Raw genomic sequence first — 7,137 nt, 5'->3', positions numbered from 1 at the left:
AAGTGATAGACGTAGAGGAACAAATCGAGCAAGAGCTAATCATATTGAGCCGGAAGAAGACATCTCACAAGAATATGTATTATACCATCTGACAACGTTGCAACCAACAAGGTCATACAATCTGGAAGTTACTAACAAGTTACAAGTGAAACACGCAACCATGCAAGTCGATGACATTAGTGACTACACTGCACACACAGAACTTTTTAATTCAATACCTAAGCAAGGAAGACTAGAAAATTGTCATATGACGTTATCCGATTTTCATGGACAAAAAGTTAAGATAAAAGGTCAAGCTATAGTAGAAGTGGATTTTAAAGGACGAAAAGCTCAGTTGCCAATTGTCATATACCGAGGAAATGGTCCTACACTCTGCGGAAGAACTTGGATTTTTTTCGAACTTAAAGATCTTGCCATCGACAGTCTCACATGTTGACGTCGATAAGAACAGCGCCTTGCAAGTCATATTAGAAACGAATAAGGAAGTATTCTCAGACGGAGTGGGAAAACTAAAAGAATATGAAGTCCATCTGTATCGCAAGAAAGACTGTAAGCCAGCAGTTTGTAAAGCAAGAAGTCTTCCATATTCCATGAAAACTAAAGTCGAAGCAGAGATTACTCGATTAGAGAAAGGGGGCATCATTACCAGTATACCCCATGCAGAAAGTGCAGCACCAGTTGTAGCTGTTACGAAGAACAATGGAGGAGTACGCTTGTGTGGTGATTTTTCGGTATCAGCAAATCAAGCCATAGATGTAGAACAATACCCGATGCCAAAGGCAGAGACTTGCAGGGGCGTAGGAACGTTCTAGAAGTTGGAGGGGGCAAAGAGAAACGAAAAGGGGTCTAAAGAATGGTTTTGAATTTTTAATGGGGTGTAGCTTCTCCAAGTGCAAGTGTAATTTTTACTTTTATGTGAATTGGTGGGAAAACACTGAAAATTAAACACAGTTTGGGTTCTATAAGCTTTATATGCGTTTAAAATAGGCATTTGAGCCTTTTGAAGATTTCAACAGACCAAAAAGTTGGAGGGGGCAATAACATTAGTTGCCCCTCCCAGCAAAATTCTAGGGAAGGGCATGCCCCCCCCCCTGCCCCCCCTGGTTCCTACGCCCCTGGAGACTTGACTTAAAAGAAGCGTATAGCCAGCTAGAGCTAGATGAATTAAGAGTCCAAGGCACTCGTAATACATCCGCTTCTGCAGCTTTCCAGCGATGTATGGAAACGGTTCTCCAGGGATTGGAAAGAGTCTCGCGTTCTAGGACAATATCCTGTTAGGAGGCGTGGATGAAGAAGATAATCTGAAACATTTAGATGCAGTATTGGAAAGATTCCGTAAGGGAGGTTTTAAGTTACGTAAACAAAAATGTGCCTTCTTACAGAGATCACTAGATTTCTTAGGATATGCAGTTGCACCCTCAAGAAAGTAAAACTAAAGCTGTCAGAGACGCACCGACACCAACCAACGTAGATGAATTAAGAGCATTCCTTGGATTGGTAAATTACTATCGAAAATTCATACCTAATTGTGCCCAACTATTGTCACCGTTATACCACCTGCTACACAAAAAATGTGAACTGGGGTATGACCAAGAGAAGGCATTTGAAGATGCTAAATCAGCCTTGGTGTCATCAAATCTTTTGGTACACTACAACCCAGAACTGGAAATATACTTGGCTTGTGATGCCTCACCAAAAGGTGTAGGAGCAGTGTTATCACACGTTATTGATGGTGAAGAAAAACCTATAGCTTACGCAAGCAGATCGTTATTACCAGCAGAGCAGAACTATTCCCAAATAGACAAGGAAGCCTTAGCTATTATTTTGGGAGTTGTGAAATTTAGAGACTATCTACTTGGAAGAAAATTTATTTTACTAACCGATCATCAACCGCTTATTACCATATTTCCACAATCCAAGCTAATTCCGCAAACAACAGCAGGAAGACTTCAACGGTGGGCGTTAACATTAGGAGCGTACAGCTATGAAATTAGATATAAGAAAGGTATAAATCATTCTAACGCCGATGGACTAAGTCGTTTACCTTTATTATCAAAACCAATAACACCACCAATACCATCCGAGGATGTCTTCGCAATTAGACAACTCAATCAAGGACCTCTCGACTCGATACAAGTAGCTGAAGAAACAGCAAAAGACCATATTTTGAAACAAATCTACAAATTTGTTCAACAAGGATGGCCAAACAAATTAGAAGAAGATTTCAAGCCATACTGGAAGAGAAGATATGACTTGACTATTCATGAAGGAGTCTTATTAGCTACCGATCGGGTGGTTATACCGAAAACTTGGCAAGAAGTTATTCCGGATGAACTGCAAAGCTCACACCAGGGAATGGTGCAAACCACGCGATTAGCCAAGAGCAAAGTTTGGTGGCCAGAATTGAACACCAACATTGAGGACAGAATTAGAGCATGTTCAAGTTGTCAGCAAAATGCAACCATGCCAAAGGCTGAATACTTGAAGTGGCCCGAGGAGATCCAACCGTGGACTCGTGTCCATACAGACTGCCGAATAGTGCTCGGATTTCGATTAATTTTTACCCATGAATAAAATAAGCCCGGCGTTATTTAAATAATATTTATTTAAATAACCAATAGTTGAATAAAAATGATAAAAAGTTTGAATAATCGCGAGTGAATAAGCCTATTATTTAAATAAAACGAACAATTATTTAAATAAATGCCACTTTTTTCCAAATAAATGCTTGGTTGCGTAAAAAACATAATTAAATAAGTCAAAATGATATCCTTTTTACCAACGTTTGTTAAATAAATCGGAAAATTTGTGAATAATGAATAAACAATTCCGAGCACTACTGCCGAACCGGTAAGTGGGAAATATTTATTAATATTAGTGGACTCTACCTCGAAATGGATGGAAATCGGAATCACTTCAACAACCAGTTCAGCCGTAGTCATCACATTCTTACGACAAAATTTGGCACGTTATGGAATTATGGTGAGTGATAATGCCACTTGTAACGAGTTCCAAATCTTCACGCAGAATAACGGCTTCAAGTATTTGACCATTGCACCGCATCATCCTGTTTCAAATGGTCAGGCTGAAAGGGCGGTGCGTACCGTGAAGACCTCATTAAAAAAATTAGATGGTACTTCTAACTCTGCCATTGACGTCATTGACGAAGGTTTAAAAAATTATCAAATGGATTTCTCGGCGTAAGACTAGCAAGATTTCTCATAAACTATCGCCGCACTCCTCAAATTAGTGGTAAATCTCCAGCGGAAATCATGTTTAGAAGAGAAATCCGCACCAAACTTGACATGGTCCATCCAACGGACGTTAAAGAGGAGAGAGGTAAGGAGAATATCAACATCGATAAACCTATAATTGAAATGCGAGAAGTAAATAGTAATAGTAGTAATGACCATATCTCCAGCGATAAAACCATAAGTAAAAAGCAAGAAGTAAGTAGTAATGTTACCTGTAAGTTTCATCCTAATCAAAAAGTATTTGCAAAAAAACTATGGTAAGGGAGCAAATTGGATAGAGGGAACTGTAAAAAAATCTATCGGAAATATGATGTATGAGATTGATATTGGGAGAGATATTATTAGAAAACATCAGAACCAATTGAGACTAAGGAGTGATAAGTTATTAAAACCAACCGTGTCTGAGACATCAACAACTGGAGCCAGTAAAATGAATCCAAATCCAGATGCAGGGTACAGATCAGTAATCCACCACCGATCCAGAGTCATCAACAACCACCGATCCAGAGTCATCAACAACCACCGATCCAGAGTCATCAACAACCACCGATCCAGAGTCATCAACAACCACCGATCCAGAGTCATCAACAACCACCGATCCAGAGTCATCAACAACCACCGATCCAGAGTCATCAACAACCACCGATCCAGAGTCATCAACAACCACCGATCCAGAGTCATCAACAACCACCGATCCAGAGTCATCAACAACCACCGATCCAGAGTCATCAACAACCACCGATCCAGAGTCATCAACAACCACCGATCCAGAGTCATCAACAACCACCGATCCAGAGTCATCAACAACCACCGATCCAGAGTCATCAACAACCACCGATCCAGAGTCATCAACAACCACCGATCCAGAGTCATCAACAACCACCGATCCAGAGTCATCAACAACCACCGATCCAGAGTCATCAACAACCACCGATCCAGAGTCATCAACAACCACCGATCCAGAGTCATCAACAACCACCGATCCAGAGTCATCAACAACCACCGATCCAGAGTCATCAACAACCACCGATCCAGAGTCATCAACAACCACCGATCCAGAGTCATCAACAACCACCGATCCAGAGTCATCAACAACCACCGATCCAGAGTCATCAACAACCACCGATCCTGAGTCATCAACAACCACCGATCCTGAGTCATCAACAACCACCGATCCTGAGTCATCAACAACCACCGATCCAGAGTCATCAACAACCACCGATCCAGAGTCATCAACAACCACCGATCCTGAGTCATCAACAACCACCGATCCAGAGTCATCAACAACCACCGATCCTGAGTCCTGACAATGAATCTCCAAGCCGGAGTAGCAGATCATCGCCAAGTCGATCGCCGAGTTGCAATCCTATCTTATTACAACGACAAGACTCGAGACCAGAGCAACAGCCTACCACAAACATCTCTATTCCTAGTGTAGCCACATCATAAGAACTATCCCGATCAAAGATACTTATTAGACAAGATTTCGACCAAGAGCCTCAGCCGAGTAAACACAGACCACACATACGAAGATCCAGTCGAAGACGTAAATCAATTAAAAGACTTAATTTATGAATTGAAATGTTTAATCGTGAATGTAGTTAAAAGACACTATAATCAGTCTATTTAAAAAAGAGGTGATGTTATGAACTAGAATAGCCAGGGGGCGCCACTGAGTGGGGAAGCTGAGGGAGCTCTAGTTTTATGAGCGCCTAAGACAGTTGTCTACCGGCTGCCGACATATTCGGTATATAAATATCATCATCATGAAATAAATCTTATAGCTGCAAGTCAGAGTGTTTAATTAACAAGAACAAACACATCAACGCGGAATTGTCCATGTTCCACTAAACCTTACAATGGATTCGATTATACTGTTATCGAACTCTCTATCGCGCCTACCCCGTTCGTTGTTGTGTGCATTTACCGCTCACCTTCTTTTAATAAGAAACCAGATTTACTACAACTACTCAAGCATATTGATGATTTTCAGCAACCAATAATCTTTGTCCGCTTATAGCGGGCGATCAAAATTATACCTACATTAACTGGACTTCTTTGGAGCACCCAATCGCTAGTACGGATGAGGCTGACGATTTTCTCTGTACATTTACCCTTCATGGACTTCACCAGTTTGTCTCTGGACCCACTCGCCTATCCAAGCAGCGGGAGAGCACTCTCGATCTTGTCCTTTCGACTGACCTATTACTTCTATACGACATGTATACACAACAAAGTGTCATTTCATCTGCGTCTTCCATTACCACTCCCGCCAGCCCCCACAGAGAAAACTGACTATTTCAACTCCGACTAAACGAATCTCAATCAACACCTCTCACGTATTGAATGGATACAAATTCTATAATAAATCAGCCAGTGAGTGCTAGAAAATCTTCAAGACTGAATTACTCTCTTCAGTTGAAGCTCATCTATGCTCAAAGTTATGTGGATATTACAAATTTCCTTCGAAGGAGTTGCGTCTAGCAAAACGAGATAAAGAACAAGCTTGGAAAGCATTCCGAAAACAAAGACTATTAAAATCCCCGAACCTTGAGGATTATCATGCCAACTACAAACAGGCGAGGAACCGACTAACTCAACGCTCAAGAAAAACCAGACAAGCACAAGAGCGAATTACAACATCAAACTTATCAACCAACCCAAGGCATTCTTTAAATTCGTCAACTCAAAACGCAAATCGAAAAATGGCGTTCAATCTCTTCGTGTAAATGGACAAACGAAAACCGATGATATAGAGATTGCCACTTCACTGAACTCATATTTTGCTTCTGTTTTTACGCCTCTCCAGCAACAAAATCCATCTTCCTCTAATGTAAGCGTGCCTTTCCGCTTGGCCGACTCATTTATAATCACTAAGCTTGAAGTTCTCAAGAAGCTGAAGGGGCTCTCTGCACACAAAGCCCCAGGGCCGGACAATTGTAACCCTTCCAGTTCATTTTCCCCCGCATACTTACATTTTTTTTATTTTCTGTATTATTTACTTTTCCTGTTACATTTTCCCCTCCACTCTTGACCATCTACAGTAATTGTTAAGTATTCGTAAAGCCCCATATGTCAAATTTCTTAGAATTCAAAGACCTATTTAATTAAAACTAATTCCAGTGTTAAATATAATTAAAATTAATGTTACACTAAAAAACCTAAAGAACTTTTGAACGCTACATACAAATTAACACATAGTTTATAAATCTTATAGAACTTAATGAACCCCACTATAAAATATAAAATTAAGATAATTAATTAAACAGGGTACTTAATATAAATTATAAACTAAATCCCTGCCTTCAGCAATACAAAAAATTAGAGCCCTCAAATTATAGAGATAATTGGCGTTTTTTCCCTCGTTTTATTACCATGGTACAATATTTTCCGAGCCGACCCCATCCAAGTTTTTCTCAGAAATTTTCCGAACTAAACCAGTAATGTCCCCTCGACTCACAGCGATCCCATGGAACCAGTGTCATGTTCGCGAGCCTCTAATCCGCTACCAGGTAGCGATATTCCAACAAAAAGCGCACGTTTTCCAAGGCCAGGCCACAGAGTCGAAAGGGTGCCCGGTAGGGGTGTGCAAAATATTTGGTCAGACCAAATAATTCGATCGAATACCAAATCGAATATTCGATTCGTCGAATCAAATAGCGCTTGGAAAAGTTCGCGAATAATCGAATTTTTTGATCAAATAGTCGAATATTCGAAAAGATAGGGAAAAAGTATTTGATATTTTCAAATAGTTTGCAAACTGGTCGAATAACCGCGGGTCTTTTTCTAATTTGACAATTTGTTGAAGTTCAAGGCCATCCCAGGTGAGCGCAGTGAAATTTCCGAACTAGTACTTATTTCTGGCACCTCTCTTTAGGCCGTA

This window comes from Leiobunum rupestre, chromosome 4 (genome assembly GCF_980474605.1).
Source record: "Leiobunum rupestre chromosome 4, qqLeiRupe1.1.hap1, whole genome shotgun sequence".
In the NCBI taxonomy this organism is placed as follows: Eukaryota; Metazoa; Arthropoda; class Arachnida; order Opiliones; family Sclerosomatidae; genus Leiobunum; species Leiobunum rupestre.
The sequence above is the reverse complement of the archived record's forward strand: the minus strand, read 5'-3'. Positions refer to the sequence as shown.